The sequence below is a fragment of the Miscanthus floridulus genome, chromosome 7 (genome assembly GCF_019320115.1).
Source record: "Miscanthus floridulus cultivar M001 chromosome 7, ASM1932011v1, whole genome shotgun sequence".
In the NCBI taxonomy this organism is placed as follows: Eukaryota; Viridiplantae; Streptophyta; class Magnoliopsida; order Poales; family Poaceae; genus Miscanthus; species Miscanthus floridulus.
The window spans coordinates 84,985,807-85,003,203 of record NC_089586.1 but is presented as its reverse complement, the minus strand read 5'-3'; the positions used below and the strand labels follow the sequence as shown (position 1 = coordinate 85,003,203).

Genomic DNA, 17,397 nt, shown 5'->3' with positions numbered 1-17,397 from the left:
CTTCACGATCCAGCAGCGAAGAAGCCCTGCTAAGATATCATGTCATCGTTACCTGTCCACCGAATTTTATTGATCATAATAATAAACTACTGATGGATCGATTGATATCACGTCATCGCTATCCTGCTGCCACGCACTCCATCGCTGATAGCTCAATCAAATATAAAAAAGGCCGGCGTGCATACCACGCCGCTTGTGAATGAAATTGACAGCCATGCCAATGCTATTCAAAGTCACAACTGATTGAGCTATCAACGGGGAAAAAAGAAAGAAAGAAAGAAACAAAACTAGCACAGCACGGGACACAGGTAGGGCACCAAAAGGCTGTAGGGGACTCAAACTTGTCGAGCGGTTCTTTTAAGGAGCGTAACAATTAGCACAGAGGAATTATGAGGACAGATAGATGTGGGGAATGAAATTATAATATAAGCCTTGCCCTTTATTGTGATTTATTTACTACAAGTAGTTCTTGGTGTTACCGCTAATTTTTATTCCTATGCAAAAATGCTGACAGAGAAGGTGAAGGCTCTCACAAGACAACCAGCACCACTGCGAACTGAACAAGACAATCGATCAATAGCCGATTAGCCTTCTTCGCATTTTTTTGTGAGCAGCCTGCAACTGGAACCCAACACCCCACGTGTCTGGAAGCGACCCGTCAGGACGAGCGCGCGGCGACTACAGGCTGTCCTAGGTCGGCCTGACCGTTCTTACGACCTTGTACACGCGTATATGCTTTCCGGAACCAAACAAAGCTGCTGTACCTTACATGCATGCACGTACAATGGCTCTCCATCTTTGCCTCTCTTGCATGCAGACAACAGAAGAAACTTCCCGCTTGTGCGTCACCGCACACAGTGTTTACATTATTACATAGATTAAGCGATATTGCTGATGATTCAGGGAAACAAAAAATGCAAAAAAAATTGCATGATGAAGTCTACTATTAAATTTCCATCCATAGTGAATAGCTCCAGGGTCGCTAACCGAAATGACTCCTTTGTTTCATCATCATGCTGCAGGTAGTATGTTCCCCTGAAAATAGCATGCATAAAAGATATATATTTTCAATTTCAAAAATTAGATCATTACGACACATCTCCAAATTGCCCAGGCATAAAGCAGCTACCCCAACCAGAATATATTTCTTCTCTTTTAATCAAAATTTGATAGCCAACTCCCTAACATGTGGGATACAGAACTGGGAGGGTTTAACCCAGTAGCTATATAGATAGTCCTCCATATTGTCTTGGCATGATCACAATCAAAGAAAAGATGTTTAATAGTTTCGTTACAATTACAGAAACAACGCTTTTGACTGCCTTTCCAATTTCTCTTAATGAAGTTGTTCTTCGTTAAAATTACCCCTGTCAGAGAGAATTTTTTTTATTTTTAACATTTTTTAAACTATTTTTAATTCTAATACTATTTTTTTTTCAAATCTAACACTTTTGAGTGCGCCTATTGCTACGGCGTGGGCAAACAACGTTGCCACGCCATACATGGCGGCGCGGCAGTGACGATGACGTGGCACTTCCACGCGCCATGGCCGCTGACGTGGCAGGAGCTGCCACGCCGCACATCTTGGCGCGGCAGTGCCGCGCCACGGCCCACGGCGCGTCTTTTCGTCACATGTTGTGCAAATGTGTTCTAGCTTGGTGGCCGTAACGATGGTCTGTTCTCCATTCAATGTACCTTTTTTCAAGCTTTGTATCTCGCTTCTATGTTGTTGTACTTGTTCTATTAGATTTTATCTCTTGTTCCAATGCCGCTGCATATACTGTATCCCATCTTATTTTATCGTGACTTGACATAGCACTGCGTTGCTGACTCTAGTTTCGTAGCCCTGAACTATAGGGCATGCCGCTTTGCTCTGTTATGCAAGACTGGTCATACCGTCTAATCGGAACCAACTTTTTACAGTCTGAGACGACATGCGTGTAGATGCCGCTGTACCAAATTATTTGTACTACTAGTATATGAATTGTGCTACATAAGGAACCGCTGTATCCCCATCCAAAAGACGTACAATATGGGTTTTTACACTACTCACCCTTCTTTTTAGTGGGTGTTTAGGTTCCTCCTCCTAAATTTTAGTCGTTGTCCTATCGGATGTTTGGACATATACATGAAGTATTAAATATAGACTAATTACGAAACTAATTGCATAGTTTGCGACTAATTTACGAGATAAATTTTTTAAGCCTAATTAGTCCATGATTTGACAATGTGGTGCTACAAGTATATGTGCTAATGACGGATTAATTAGGCTTAAAAATTCGTCTCGTGGAGTACCTGACGGATTATGTAATTTATTTTTTATTAGTATCCGAACACCCCATGCAACACCCTCATTTGACATCTCCTAAATTTTAGTCACCGGATCCAAATACCCCCTTAGTTTTCCATGTATTCAAACCACTAGATAGTTGACATAGTTGACAGTGGACTAGTAGCCTGATGGTCTATTGATTTATCTTTTTATGTCCGTCGTTAAGATCATTTTTTCAGCTGATTTCTTAACTACTTTATTCGATACTTATCTCTTCTAATAGTTCAATATACGTTGGAATGTTACTTCGTATATTTCTTTGGTCGTCATGCTTTTCACTGTTCATCCGTACCTAACTTTTTTTATTTCCTAGTTCAGAATTTTTAGAGTACATGGTACTGTTCATTTCCTGAATTTTATATTCCACCGCTGCTACACAAATCCTTTAGTACTGCTTTAGAGTTAGCCGCGGACCCAGCCTCCCCATTTCATGTTCGCTTTACATTTTGAAATTGAAGCAATGTAAGAATGAGGCTAGAATCCAGGCCCAAAATCGAGGCAAAGATCGAGGCCATAAAACGAGTCAAGGCAGTCGTTGACCGGTGTGGAGCCCATGTGAATAAACAATTCAGTAGCTGCATACAGCTGTGGACTCGGCATAGATCTCAGCGTACTCTAGACCCGTGAAGATAGGCTCCGCGGGCGCTCGTAGGCAAGGTTTTTTTTAGTATGTGATTCTTCCTGTGCCCTCCAATCCAATCGCGTCCTTGGCTGCTCCACTGCTACAGTATATATACAGACACGGACACGGTTGCCTGCAGATGGGAGCAGGGGAGTTAGTGTGGTAGATGGGGTGCCTGTGTTGGTGGAGGCTGTAATGGTGGCAGTGGTTGTTGAGAGGGCAGATGCGCGCGCCAAAGCCACTGCCACTGACGTGTGTGCGCCCCTGTGCACGCACATGCCCAGCTCGCGCGACGGTGATCGATCAGCGGAGAACTGGAGCATGGAGGAGGAGCAGGAGGGCCGGGCAGCGGTCGCAGGGCGGCGATGAAGTGAAGTGAGTGATCGGACGTGCCATCGCACATGTGACGAAGGGCCGCGTCGTGGGCCGTGGTGCGGCACCGTTTCCTTAGTCGTATTTGACTTATAACCCATATCTTATCAATTAACGAATAGTATTTTTCTTTTAAAATGCATAGTACCTGTCAATCGAATCTTGCGACACTGCATGGAGTACTAATGTAGACGAAAAAAAAAACTAATTACACAGTTGGTCGAGAAATCGCGAGACGAAACTTTTGAACCTAATTAGTCCATAATTAGACACTAATTACCAAATACAAACGAAATGCTACAGTGAGAGCCAAAATCCAAAAATTTTTTGATCTAAACGGGGCCTTATAAGTCAAACAAGCCCAAACGAACAGGGCGAAGATGTGCGGCGCGGTAGCTCCTGCCACGTCAGCGGCCATGGTCTGTGGAAGTGCCACGTTATTGCCGCGCCGCACCGCCATGCATGGATACAAATTATTTATTTATTTAAATAGAAAATAAATAATAAAAACTTGAGCAAACATATGGGAAAACTAATAAAAAGGAAAAAAGCCCACATACTAGAAGAAAATAAAATATATCACATAAATACTATTTGAACAAACTAATATATACCACAATAACATCTCACGAGTACTACATGAGTACTTAAAAGTAATTATGAAATGTCTCGTTTATACTATGTGAACATTTCTAAAATAAATCATTGAACATCACATTTATACTCGGTAAACATCACGTATATACCATGGAATATAGGAAATAAAAAATCAAAACATGAAAATTAAAAATAAAATAACCATTTAAGAAAAATAAAGAAGAAGAAAAAAGAGAAATAACAAATGCTATAAATATATAGAAATAATAATTAACTTAAACTGAAAATATTTCACAAAAGATTAAAGAGGGTGGTGGTGCGTGTTGGAGGTAGAGGAGAGGGACCGGTTGCGGAAGGAGAGGAGGAAAGAAGCTGTGGTGGCGTGAGGAGGCGACGTGGTGTAGAGGAGGGAGCGCACGAGCTAGAGAGTAAGAGGGGGGGAAAAGGGGGAGAGAGGATTACTGAAGGGCAGAAGGAAGCAAGAGGAAGCATCAGAGGTAGCAAGTTTGGTGTGGAAAAGGGATAGAACATCTCCTCTCTGGTGTAGCGGTGACACTCGAGAGAGAGGAGTTTTTTTAACACCACTAGAAGCACAGGCATATCATATAAGACTCGTATTGAAAATCTATACTCACCGCACACTCAAGTACAGATGAGACTACCCAAGAAATCTCGGGATCCATCTACACGCGCACACACTATTCACACACCCTCTTGGTTCCCTAAGGGAAAAATCCCTGGTGAGGCGAGCGAGTTCATCCTAGCCAGGGATCGAGGGAGAGAAGTAGGAGAAGGTATATGGCCGTATGGGTGAGGAGAGAGGTGGGCGTAGCTGCAGAGGATGAGGCGGTATTAGAGATGAGTAGGAGGCAACTGTACTACCGAAGAGGAGAGGAGGATAGTGGTGGAGCCTGAAACTTTTTAGGAGCCTAGGCATGCTCATTGTACAAAAATATTTAAAATGTTTCTTTTTAGTACAAAGAATAAATTTCTTTCCACTTTACCAAAAAGGCCGAACTAGTGATCTAAGGTTGTCGAAAGGTGACTCCGTCAGCAAGGGATGAGGAGAATGCGATGCTAGGAAGAGGGTAGCCACGACGCTTCGCGTGAAGACAGATGGTGTGGGGGAGGAGAGAGAGTTCTGACGAATAGCCCTTAGTGCTGATCGTCATCAATGTTGGCAAATCAAGCTAACGATGCTTTGATTAGTCATTATATTTTTATAATAGTATAATGACTAATGATTTCTGATTTTCGAGTTTGATGGTCAAAATCAAACTAGAACTATGATGGGAAAAAAAATCAACCTAAACCGACAACGCGGCAGACACAATGGATAACGGCCACACACCGCAGCCGTAGTGCCGTCGGCCTCCCTCCCCCCAAAGCCCCAAGCCATATCCGCCATGGCTATGATCGGCCGCGCAGGCCTCCCACCTATCGCCCCCCTTCCACCCATCGCCACCGGCGCCGGTGGCGCCGGCGTGGAGTTTCGCCGTAAGATCCATTTCCTCTCTTCTGACCTCCACCTCGACCCGTTCCCGCTCCTCGCCATAAACCCCGTGCTCCGCTCAGCGCCGCTGCCGCTCCTCCGCGACTCCCTCCGCCTGCTCACCTCCCACGGCCTCACAGCCAACGACGCCGCGCGCGTCTTCTCCGCCTTCCCCTCCCTCCTCACCTCCCCGCCCGAGGAGCCCCTCCGCTTCCTCTCCGCCGACGCGCCGCTCCCGCCGCCGCTCCTCCGCTCCGCGGTGGTCCGGTCCCCACGCCTCCTGGCCGCATCCGTTCCCGACACGCTCCGCCCGGCGCTGCTCTTCCTCCGCCGCCGCGTAATGCTCCGCCGGGAGCCGCTCCCTCTCGCCGCCGCGCTGCTCCTGGCGTTCTCCGTTGAGCGCACCCTCCTCCCCAAGCTCCTATTCCTCCGTGACGCCACGGGGCTCCCCGACTCTGCCGTCTGCGCGGTTCTCAGGCGCGCGCCCGCCATCCTCTCCTACGGGATCGAGACCAACCTCAGGCCTAAGCTCCAGTTCCTCGGCGAGCGCATGCGGAGGGACCCTGCCGCTGAGCTATCCGAGTTCCCGCACTACTTTGCATTCAGTTTGGAGGGGAGGATCAAACCGAGGCACGAGACATTGAGGGAAAGGGGCATCGAGATGCCACTCAAAGACATGCTAACAACCAACGATGATGATTTCAGGGAGCGGCTTGTCAATGTGGCAAGGCTGTGAGCTGGCATTCAGATGCACCCTATGCTTTTTTACTGCATTGATTATGAAATGGCAGTCCTTTGAGTTTGGGTTTAGTTGGGTTCAGTCAAGCAAGATTATCCTATCACGTCACCAAATGGAACCGGCAACACATGCCATTTCAAAGCTCAGACTTGTAGTGCCGAGATACATGGAGTTCACCTGGAGAAGCCTGATTGAATCTCTGAATGGATACTCATACTCACTTATCATATAAGCAGCGATGGTAGGTTAAAGTTGATGTACAGCTAAAGGTCCCATCGAACTCCAAGTTATGTTTCCTACATCGTGGAGTAAGAATGGGCCTGAGGCTTAGTTGTTGGAGAACAAAGGACAATGATGAGCAGCTGTGGATCTCCCTAACCATAGGTGCGTAGTAATCAGCCAGAGGAGTTTAGCAATAGCATTTTGCTTCTTATTTTCTTTCTTTGAAATTTTCCTTATGGGCATGAATTTAAGAATGAATACAAACAACTTGTTTTTTCCTGCTTCTTTTTGGAAGAAAAATAGCAGGATCTCTGCCTTTCTATTTAGGTAGAACAAAAGAAGCTTAAGTTACCAGTCCTATTTCCAAGCCCCAAAGGTTAAGGGTGGAGTGCACAAGAGGAGAAAAGCAAGAACACTGCAAAGCTGTCTCGAGTAAGGATCAATGCAAAAACAGTGCACGCTACTTTTTATTATGACAATTTTTTTCACCATATCTTGTACTGCAATTGCTGCATGGTTTTATTTTGGCATCATGCAGTTGGCAAATTTTAAATCTGGAATACTTGATTATAGCTATAATCCATGTTCCCTTGTGGCTAAGGACCAAAGGTTCTCAGTTGTTATGGTTCATGTTTAGCTTCAGATGACTTCTATGCTAAAGATTATCATTGTAGTTTGCTAAAATGTGCCCTCAGACTGCAAGTAGTTTATACACCTGGAGTGCTTATATCCCCATAATGTTAGAGGCAACAAAATATTAAATTTCTCCTGACTTTTAGTACCTCCTAAAAAACATTCTCTGGAAATATAGATAAGCTGGGATGAGGTGAACTAACTATATCTGTGTTATTCATTGAGTTTAGTTACGTTAGTGCTGCACACCAGAAAAAAAAATGATGTTAAAGGCTTTTGTGTTGTTATCGCAAAGTTAGCGAGTGGCCTGATACATAAACTGGGCCAAGATCTAAGCATTGAAGTTCCTTCTCCATTACTTGGTACTGCAGCATTCTGCTTGTTGTGTCGTTAGGAGCTTCTCCCACATGCATAGCAGATGTCTTGGTTCTTGGTAGTGAGCAACAACGTACCCATCATTGCAGCCGTCAATGTTAATTCTCTTGTCTGTTTCGTATTTGACTGGTAATCCATCTTTCTTCATATCATTTACCCATATGCCCATTGCTACATCCTCTAGTTTGAACATCTGCAAAAAACCATTTGGGTGCAAATAGCATTTAATTTAGCTCTTCTAGTCTGATTACCATCTTCTGGAAGTAGGAGTAAAACACATCAGATGACAAGCTAACTATTAATAGAACTGAAGTCACCTTATATGAGTTTGCAAGAATACAAGTTGGACGCAGGACACATGCTGTGATATTCATTCAGAACATTTAGGGAAACAGAAAAGTGAAAATGTGGACAGTTTGTGCACATAACTAGGCTTGTCTATGGCTTTGCAATTTGCCTGGATATCATAGCTTATATTTTCTTTCTGGACAGGATTACTTTGAGTTACTTGTTTACGGGCTTATAGCTTGGGTCTTTCACATGAGGTATAGCTTTTGTTTGCTAGGGCATAGAGCAGTTCATTTTTTCTGTGCAAACAAGCATGCCTTCAGATACCTTGTTCTGTAGCTTGAGGGATCTTAGAAGGCGATTTTCCATTTTGTATGTACAAGTCACAGATTATGTTTCCACTTGAATATACATACCTTTAAACGACTTGCTTTATACCAATTGTTGATTGCCCTTGCAATGTCTTGTGAAACTACATATCCTGGTCCATGAGCCTCATGATGGGTATTTCTCTTCAGGCCATTCCTGGAGAACATATCAGAAATGTTGGCATTTACATTTATTGATGATGATATTAAAAATAACGTGTATGTGACTCCTTGAGTTTCTGTTATGATAGCAATATGTTGTAAATTAACCTGCATAGATGTCCTTTGGCTACTAGATTCATCTGAAATTCAGATAAAAAAAGCATTGCAATAATTGTTTTTTTTTTCTTTTACCATTTATGGCAGGAGTCTGAAGTTTTAGATTTTGATTGTAGTAAACCCCTTTATGTGAAGAACTTACCTCTTCGCTTATGTACCATTTGCTTTCAGGATTTCTGTGGGGACAGGAATCAGAATTTATGCGACCATAAAGTAGCCCATGGCTGACATTAAGGTGTTTTACTGTGGATTGGATCTCATCTACACGGACAAAAGCATCATCATCTGTTTTCATCAGATACTTGGCTGATAGTGCACTGGTCTGGTCAAACAAATCGCAGTCAAGCACAGAGAAACATAAGAAGTGGAGACTGGAGAAGTATAGCTTAGTGATGGTAGTGTTTTACCCCATTAATGCATATTGCGAGTGTCTTCCATGTTATCAGGCTGTAGTAATCAACAAAAGGCAACACCTGGATGTCACCATACTGTGTGTGCCTCATTCCAGAGTTCCTCATTTACCATGAGGTTCGTATGCTTTATAAAACAAAACAAAAAAAACAATTAGTCTGAAAGATAACTCTTGTTAGTTTACTATATACCGTATTACTTAATGCTCTTAGTGTTTTACCAGGCCAACAAAAAATCGGACTGCTACCGCTCCTTGGCGCACAGTGTCATATTGCATCCATGTCCTTCGAATTGCCATCCTACGCTTGAAGTTGTTTGCTGTTGAAAAGATGCCAATCAGAAGGTCGACATCTTTGTCGTCTGGAATAGGTGGTGACTTCAGCGATTCAATATTAGAGCTCTCCAAGTCTTCTGATGTGGGCAAGCCGCTTACAATCGCACTTACAAGTTTGAAATCACCAGAAATTCCTACTTCAGTTACATACCATGGTTCCAAACCCTAATAACAGAAGCACCAGTTCGTTAGGATTGGTCTCATATCAGATATATCATATATTTAATGATCCATTTGGTGATGTGGAAGAAGGTTACCGCTCTATATGCAAATGAAGTGATGTGTTTCCCATCAACTGTCATATGGATACCCTCCGATCCTACACGCAATGTTGCAATAGCAAGGTATCCCTGTTTAAATGGAAAATACTTGTTTGGCTCTCCATGTTTCTTGGCAGCTGCATGATGTTTTGAGTTATCTATGTCCTTTTCTTCTGTGCCCGCCATGGCATTACATCTCTCTAGATCGTCCACTGTAGAAGGCGTCAGATAAGTATAGTGTGCAAGGCACAGTAGTAACTTATTTGCAAGAGAGAAGTAACATTGAAGTACCTTCAGTTGAATTGCTATAGTTAGTGCTGGGACAGCGATCCTCAACCCCCCAGCCATTGTTTGCGGTGAAGGTATTCTGCACTATGACTGGATCTTTAGTAGCCTTGTCACCATTTAGACGGACATTGTAATGCAGTGCAATAGGCTTTTCAGATTCCCCTGGAAGTGCCGTCCCAACAAGATCAATCCAAAAGTTACCAGAGAGTACTCCAGGAGTTCCTATAAGAGTTATTGAAGAACCTACGATCAGCCCACAGGGTACATCAATGGTAAAGACGCCATTCTCTGACTTGGAAGCATCCATTCTGCGAATCGAGTAAGGGCAGAGTCTCTCTTTCTCTCTCTGCTGAGAGCTTGCATTCTGAACTGATGATGTCAAGTTTTCCCATGCAGTTCTCCCATCGCTGATCGCCTCGCTCGCATGAGGAAGGCCATTGGTGATGTTGGCTAGCTGCTTCATCTGGTTCCATGTGTCTAGCCACTGAAACACTTCAGGGGAGGAGTTTCTGGAACCCGAGCTGTTTGAAGCTGGAGCATCTGCTGTTGTCACTACCACTTACTTCCGGAGTGGTTTATTGTGCATCGTGTTGGCCAACTGGATCACCGGCACGGGTGAGTCGACCACTCACCAGTGTTGCCGATCACGACAAACGTTGTCCGACTACACACTTTGGCTAGAGGTAGAAGATAGGAAGGGAGAACAGAGTACACACACAGCACAAGCATCAGCCTTGGTCGTAACTCTGCAGAGGAGATGGTAATACTGAACTCTCTTTACTGAGTTGCAGTGACAAATTATATATACAACTCTACCCATCTAGTCCTAATACAGTTGTCATGCAGCTACAGTTACTAGATGTAACAGCAGGGCTGACTTTGGCGCCTGCCCCTGCTGCGGTTACAGTGCGGCAGGTGAGCCGTTCGGCGCCTGCCCCTGCTGTGGCTATAGTACCACAGCAGGGTACCTTTTCGGCGTCACCTTCCCCTGCCGTGCGTTCATACAGGGATACAGCAGATTATCTAACAATTCTTTCCCTAATCCTGCTGCTAACCCTACAACCCTCTCCATGCCGATCATCTTCTTCAGCTCCGTGAGTTGAAGACGGCCGAGCGGCTTGGTGAGGACATCCGTGAGTTGCCGACCAGTTTCGACGAACTCGATGATGATCGGTCCCTCTATCGACACAGTCCCTCAGGAAGTGAAACTTCACGTCGATGTGCTTGCTTCGGTCATGGAGAACCGGATTCTTCGCGAGGGCGATGGTGAACTGGTTGTCCATCATCAGTGCTGGTGGGTGAGCTTCCACACCGATCAGCTCGCCCAGCAGACGGCTGTAGCCACACAGCTTGGCGCAGCCGCTGTGGCCGCTGCTACGTACTCTGCCTCGCACGTAGATAGTGCCAACACCTTCTGTTTCAGTGATAGCCATGAGATTGGAGTCGACCCGAGGAAGACGAACACGCCAGAGGTGCTCCGCCGTCCATCGATGTCCCTCGCCATGTCTGCATCGCTGAACACAGTGAGCTAAGCCTACTTTCGTTCGAACTTGGGAAAGATGATCCCCTGATCCACTGTTCCCTTGACGTAGCAGCAGTAGCCGCTTCACCGCAACCCAATGATCCTCTATGGGATCCTCCATGAAGCGACTGACGTAGTCCACGACGAACGCAATATCCAACCTCGTGTGGACTAGGTAGCGCAGATTGTCGACGATGCTCTGGTAGAGTGTTGCATCCACCTTCGCCGCGGTGCTGGCCTTTGACAACTTCAGCCACTCCTCCATCGGAGTCACGCACGACTTGCACTCAGCCCTGCCGCTCTGCTCCAACAGCTTCGAAGCGTACGCGCTCTGACCGAGCGTGAGTGCCTCCTTCCCCTGTCTCATCTCAATGCCGAGGTAGTAGGAGAGCGCGTTGAGATCGCTTATTCAAAAACAAGCCGTCATCTCGCGCTTGAAGCTGTCGATGTCCTCTGTACACGCGCCGGTGACGATCAAGTCATCCACATACACGTCGACGACGAGTTCCTCCTTCCCCCGTTGTCGTGTGTAGAACGCGTGCTCGGTTGCACACCTCGTGAACCCAAGCTCGCCCAGTGTGGCATCAAGCTTGGCGTTCCACGCTCACGGGGCCTGCCGCAACCCGTAGAGCGCCTTACGCAGTCGGAGCACCCTATGCTCTGCTCTCTTGACGGCAAAACTTAGAGGTTGCCTGACGAAAACCGTCTCCACCAGCTCGCCGTTGAGGAAGGTTGATTTAACGTCCAGGTGATGAACACGCTAGTCCTTTGTTGTTGTCAAATCCAGTAGCAGTCAGACAGACTCCATGCGCGCTACCGGTGCAAAGACTTCCTCGAAGTCGACGCTCTCGCACTGGACAAAGCCTCGGGCGATGAGGCAGCGCCTTGTGCTTGACAATGGCACCGTGCTCGTCCCGCTTGACCTTGTACACCTACTTCAGGCCGATCAGACGGCATCTTGGAGATGGATCGACAAGCTCCCAAGTCTCGTTTTCCTCGATCGCCTTCATCTCCTCCAGCATCGCTCGTCGCCAATTCACATCGCGCTCGGCCAGTGCGAATGTGGGTGGTTCCTTTGCACTAACGAGAAGTAGCTCTAGGTCATTGAGCAGCCATCCCGCCAGGCCTAAGGGCCCTATACCGCCGATGATGTCGTCCAACCTGCGGAACCGCATCTCTTCACCTTCGTGGAAGGCATCTACGAACTCAGTGATGTCGCTTGGAGGTGAGGTGAACTCGATTGACGTTGATGGAGTTCCCTATTCTGCCGGAGTGATCGGCACAGCACCTGGAGTGCTCGGCACTACTCCTGGACCGCTCATCACCACTCCTGAAGTGCTCGGCACCACTATAGGAGTGCTCAGCCCTAGTCTTAGAGTGATCGGCACCACTGTAAGACCTCTTGGCTCCACTACGGAAGTGTTTGGCACCCGTTCTGAAGTGGTCGGCACCACTGCATGACCTCCTGGCACCACTCCTAGAGTGCTCGGTACCCCTTTCGGAGTGCTCGGCACCTCCCCAGGAGTGCTCAGCTCTATTGCTGGAGTGCTCGGCACTCCCTCCGGAGTGCTTGGCACCTCTTTCCCAGCATCTCCACCATCGTGGATGACCAAGTTATTGACGACGAAGGTACTAGTGAAGCCGCCAGCTTCTCCCGTGCTCGGACTGTTCTAGTCCCAAGCCGCCTTTTCGTCGAACACGACGTCGCATGAGACAACCACTTTGCCTCCGCGTGGGTCGTAGAGTCGGTACGCCTTGGTACCTTCTGCATAGTCTAGGAACACCATCGGTGTGCTCCTGTCCTCCAGCTTGGTGAGGACCGGCTTTGTCTTTCTGACGTGGCCGATGCAGCTGAATGTTTCGGAGGAAGGACACGCTCGGCTTGCGCCCATACCAAGCTTCGAACGGCGCCTTACCCTTCAGGGCCTTGGTGGGCGCGTGGTTGAGGATGAACACCATCGTGGTCATCGCCTCACCCCAGAACCTTGTCGGCATGCCCTTCGCCTTCATCATGGATCAAGCCATGCCGACCATTGTCTGGTTCTGCCGCTCCACCACGCCATTCTGCTGTGGCGAGTATGGCGCGGTGTGGTGTCGCACCACACCCTGATCCGCGCAGTACGCAGCGAACTCCACCGAAGTGAATTTGCCGCCACGATCAGTCCTCAGCACGCGTAGTTTCTTGCCGCTCTCCGCCTTCGCGCGCATCTTGAACTACTTGATTGTCGTCGTCGCTTCGTCCTTGCTCGTCAGGAGTTGCAGCCACATGTAGCGACTGCAATCATCCACAAGTAGGAGGAAGTACCGCCGACCACCGTTTGTGGCTGGCGTGATTGGCCTGCAGAGATCGCCATGGACGAGCTCGAGATCATCCTCCGCGCGATACTTGGCCGCCTTTGGGAATGGAAGCCTCCTCTACTTCTCGGCCAAGCAGCTGTCACACAACTCACCTCTGTGCTTGATGTGGGACAATCCTCGGGCCATCTTCTTCAGCCGACCAAGCGCATCGAAGCTGAGATGTCCGAACCGGGCATGCCACAGCCACGGCTCCTCGGTGTGTCTTGCTGCTAGGCACACCGGTTGCTCCACCTTCAAGTCAAGCAGGTACAACCAGTTCTGGAACTTCTTCACCTTGGCAAGAAGTCGTTGTTCCCAGTCTCTGATCCTAAGGACTTTATTCTTCATCAGTACCTCGCTACCACGCTCATCCAGCTGGCCAATGCTGATGATGCTTGAACGTAGCTACGAGATATAATATACATCCGTTAGCGCGTGGTGCTTGCCGTTCTGGCACCTGAAGATGATGGTGCCGCGCCCTCGGATTGCCACCCTTGAGCCGTCACCGAACTTCACCGTGCCGATCACATCGTCGTCGAGCTCGGAGAAGGCTGTCTTTGAGCCCGTCATATGGTTGTTGGCGTCAGAGTCCAGATACCACCGCTGCTCCTACTCGTCGCCCACACGTCCGAGGTGGACTTGGGCGCGTGGTTCGTCGAGGTTGACAGCTTTCAGGGCCTTCCCAGACCCTTCCACCGCCATTACCTCTCCTTTCTCCTCGGCCTCGACGTCGTGCAGTGCACAGAATGTCGCCATCAGGATAGTGGCCTCATCGTTATCATCAGCTTACGCCAGATGAGCCTCAGCCTTCTTCTCCTGCTTACGATTTGGACACTTCTGTGCCCAATGGCCCATCTTCCCGCAGCGCCGGCAGGCGTTGGGGTCGACCTGTTTCTTCTTCACTGAAGAAGCCTTGCCGCGGCGCTTGTCATCGCCACCGCGGCTGGAGGAGGCTACCCAGAGTTCCTCCGAGCAGCCCACTCCTCCTCTGTCAGCAGCAGTTTGCCGCTGTCCTTCATTGTCGTCGCCTGCTCCAGGCGCTCGTCCACCGCCCGTAGATGGCCTGTCATATCCTTAATCGTGAGGGTGGACAAATCCAGCATCGTCTCTATAGAGAGAGCGATCTAGATGTACTTCGCCAGCACGGAGTGGAGGTACTTAGAGACCGTCTCCTCTTCGTTGACAGTGACGCCGTGGCTTTTCAGCTTACTGATGAGCGTCTGCAGGTGGAGGGAGAAGTCGTCCACCGATTCACCATCCTTGAACTTGAGGTTGGCGTACTCCTGCTTCAGAAGCTAGGCCGTTGCCTTCTTTGCGCGGTCGGAACCGACGCGCATCGCTGCAATGGCCTCCCACGCCTCCTTAGTAGAGCTTTTCGCCCCCAATGGCTCCCTGTACTCCGTCGGTACAGCAGCGAGGATAGCCTCCAACGCTGACATGTCATCTTCTTCACTGTCGGTGCCCTTATCAATAGTATTCCAGAGCCGTCGGGCTCTGAGCTTGACCTTCATGGTCACTGCCCACTCTTCATAGTTGGTGCGAGTCAGTGTCGGCCAATGGTGCCGCTGACCTCCCGCACCGTGCGCACAATGACCTTCTGTGATGGTTGGGTAGCCACAGCAGTGCCACTGCTGTCGCCCAACTCTAAACCATCCGTCATCGTCAGCGGTTAGTCTGGCGACGACGCTTGTATGGCTCCGATACCACTTGTTGCACACTGGATCACCGGCATGGGTGAGTCGACTACTCACCGGCGTTGCCGACCACGACAAACGTTGTCCGACCACACACTATGGCTAGAGGTAGAAGAAGGGAGGGAGAACATAGTATATATAGCATAAGCACCAGCGTTGGCCGGAGCTCTACAGAGGAGATGGACAATACTGAACTCTCTCTTTACTGAGTTACTCTCTCTTTACTGAGTTACAGTGGCAAATTATATATACAACTCTACTCATCTAGTCCTAGTACAACTGCCATAGCTGCTACAGTTACTAGATGTGATAGTCAGGACTGACTTTAGCGTCTGCTCCTGCTGTGAGCCGTTCGACGTCTATCCTTGCTGTGGCTATAGTACCACAATAGAGTACCTTTTCGGCGCACCCTTCCTCTACCATATGTTCACACACGATGCATCAGATTATCTAACACGTCCGCTGGGCCGTTGAACCATTCGAGGTGAACCAGACGGAGGATCTGATACCGAGATATCCCTGAACTCGCAGCGTGCTCTATCAAATACCGTGCAGTCAGCAGAGAAGTAAGCATGACCAGAACCGTGATGGCAAGCTTCTTTGTCATCCACATGTTTTGATCGTTTCTTCTCTGGTGCCGCAGTTGTCACAGTGTCAGCACATACCCGGCGCCGCCCTGGATGGAAATTCAGCAGCCCTCTCGTTTCTTCTCTGGTGCCGCAGTTGTCACAGTGTCAGCACATACCCGGCGCCGCCCTGGATGGAAATTCAGCAGCCCTCTGGTATTTTTCTCCTCGCCCCTGGTCAAGGTCCTGGCCGGATGCACCTGCCAGTGCAATAGACGTTATTCAAAGAAATTCTGCTAATATATTATGAGGCGATGACTTCGCAGAGAACACTAAGGTCGAACAGAAAGTACAAATTCAATGAATCATTTTTTTTATTATCATTCTGCTGAAAATTCTGAGCACATAATCTGGGGACAGTTACAGTTATATTGGTTGAAAGTGAAAGGAAGTTGCCGGCCCTCCCCTCTGTGCATGACCATGACCATGTCAAAAATCAAAAACATTGGCCAACAGAACAGGCGGAGAGGCCAAGTGTGCGCCGTGCCGGACAAGGCGCCCCGGTGCCAGTCAAGTCCTGCCGTTGCCTTTTGCAGCCCTCAAACGCGTGGGCGGCTACTCTGACCACGATGATTATTCCCATGTAACTGCTACAGTCCTTCTGCTATCTGTCTGTGTGCTGTTGCTCTTAGAACAAGACTAGTTTGTAGGAAATCTCGCTAAACTCGAAGTGGTTCGTTTAAGGAAAAAGAAAATGGAAGTGGATAAATTTAAGAGCTTGCCCGAGGCTGAGCGTGCCGCCGTCGAGCGGCCTTGCGCCGTTGCCCTTGACCCCACGTGGCTCCGCTCCCCTGACCCTAAATCAAAGTGTGGCGCCGCCGCGGTCCCCTCGCCGGAGCGCACGCTCCCCAGTGGGTGAGCGCGCCGCCGTCGAGCGGTCCTGTGACGGTGCCATCGGCCAGGGCTCGCGCCCACGGCGACGAGCGCGGCTTGGCTTCTCCCCGTGTGCCGGTTCGACGGCGGTGGAGCTTCTTCCTGTGCGACGGCGGCGAGGAAAAACGGGTAGGTCCCTCCCCTCGTCGACCTCTCTGTTAGGGTTAGGGTTTCTGATCCGATTTGGATCTCTTCTTACTTGATTTCTTTCCACACTCTGGCGAGACGGCGGTAGTGGTGTGGCAGGTTCAAGGTGAGCCCGCCCGTTCCTTTTCTTTTTTTGCTAGGGTTAATCCTCTCTTTCTATTTGCTTTTCTCTTTTCTACTCCAAACTGGATCTACCCACTAGCAACCTTGGCTCTGGGACCATTGATGGATCTGAAAGCATTTCTAGGCGTAGATCAGTGGGTCATACTTAGCTTAGGTGAGCTCAGCCACGGCCACGGCGCCACCGTGACATGGCCACTGGAGTCATAGTAGTAGGGGAAGCAGAGACGCGTCCGCTAGGTTGTCGTAGGTAGCAGTGCGGGCACGGTGCCGATGACAGCGGCGAAGGCGATGGTGGTGCTTCCCATCGCTGGCAGCACTCTCATCTCTAGATCGGTTAGGGTTGAGATATCGGTGGGGCGTCAGGCGACTCAGGTGAACCTCGTACCTTCTACCCCGGCCCCCACTTCCCTTTTATGGTGCTGTGCGACGGAGGTCCACCAACCATGGAGCGGTGGGCGCGGAT

General features: G+C 48.7%; 2 pseudogenes; one reads left to right on the top strand and one right to left on the bottom strand.

The window, feature by feature from the left end:
- Nucleotides 1–5,255: 5,255 nt before the first annotated feature.
- LOC136467218 (transcription termination factor MTEF1, chloroplastic-like) lies at nucleotides 5,256–6,538 on the top strand (annotated as a pseudogene).
- Nucleotides 6,539–6,827: 289 nt separating this feature from the next.
- On the bottom strand, nucleotides 6,828–16,143 carry LOC136465780 (beta-1,3-galactosyltransferase GALT1-like; annotated as a pseudogene).
- Nucleotides 16,144–17,397: the final 1,254 nt, after the last annotated feature.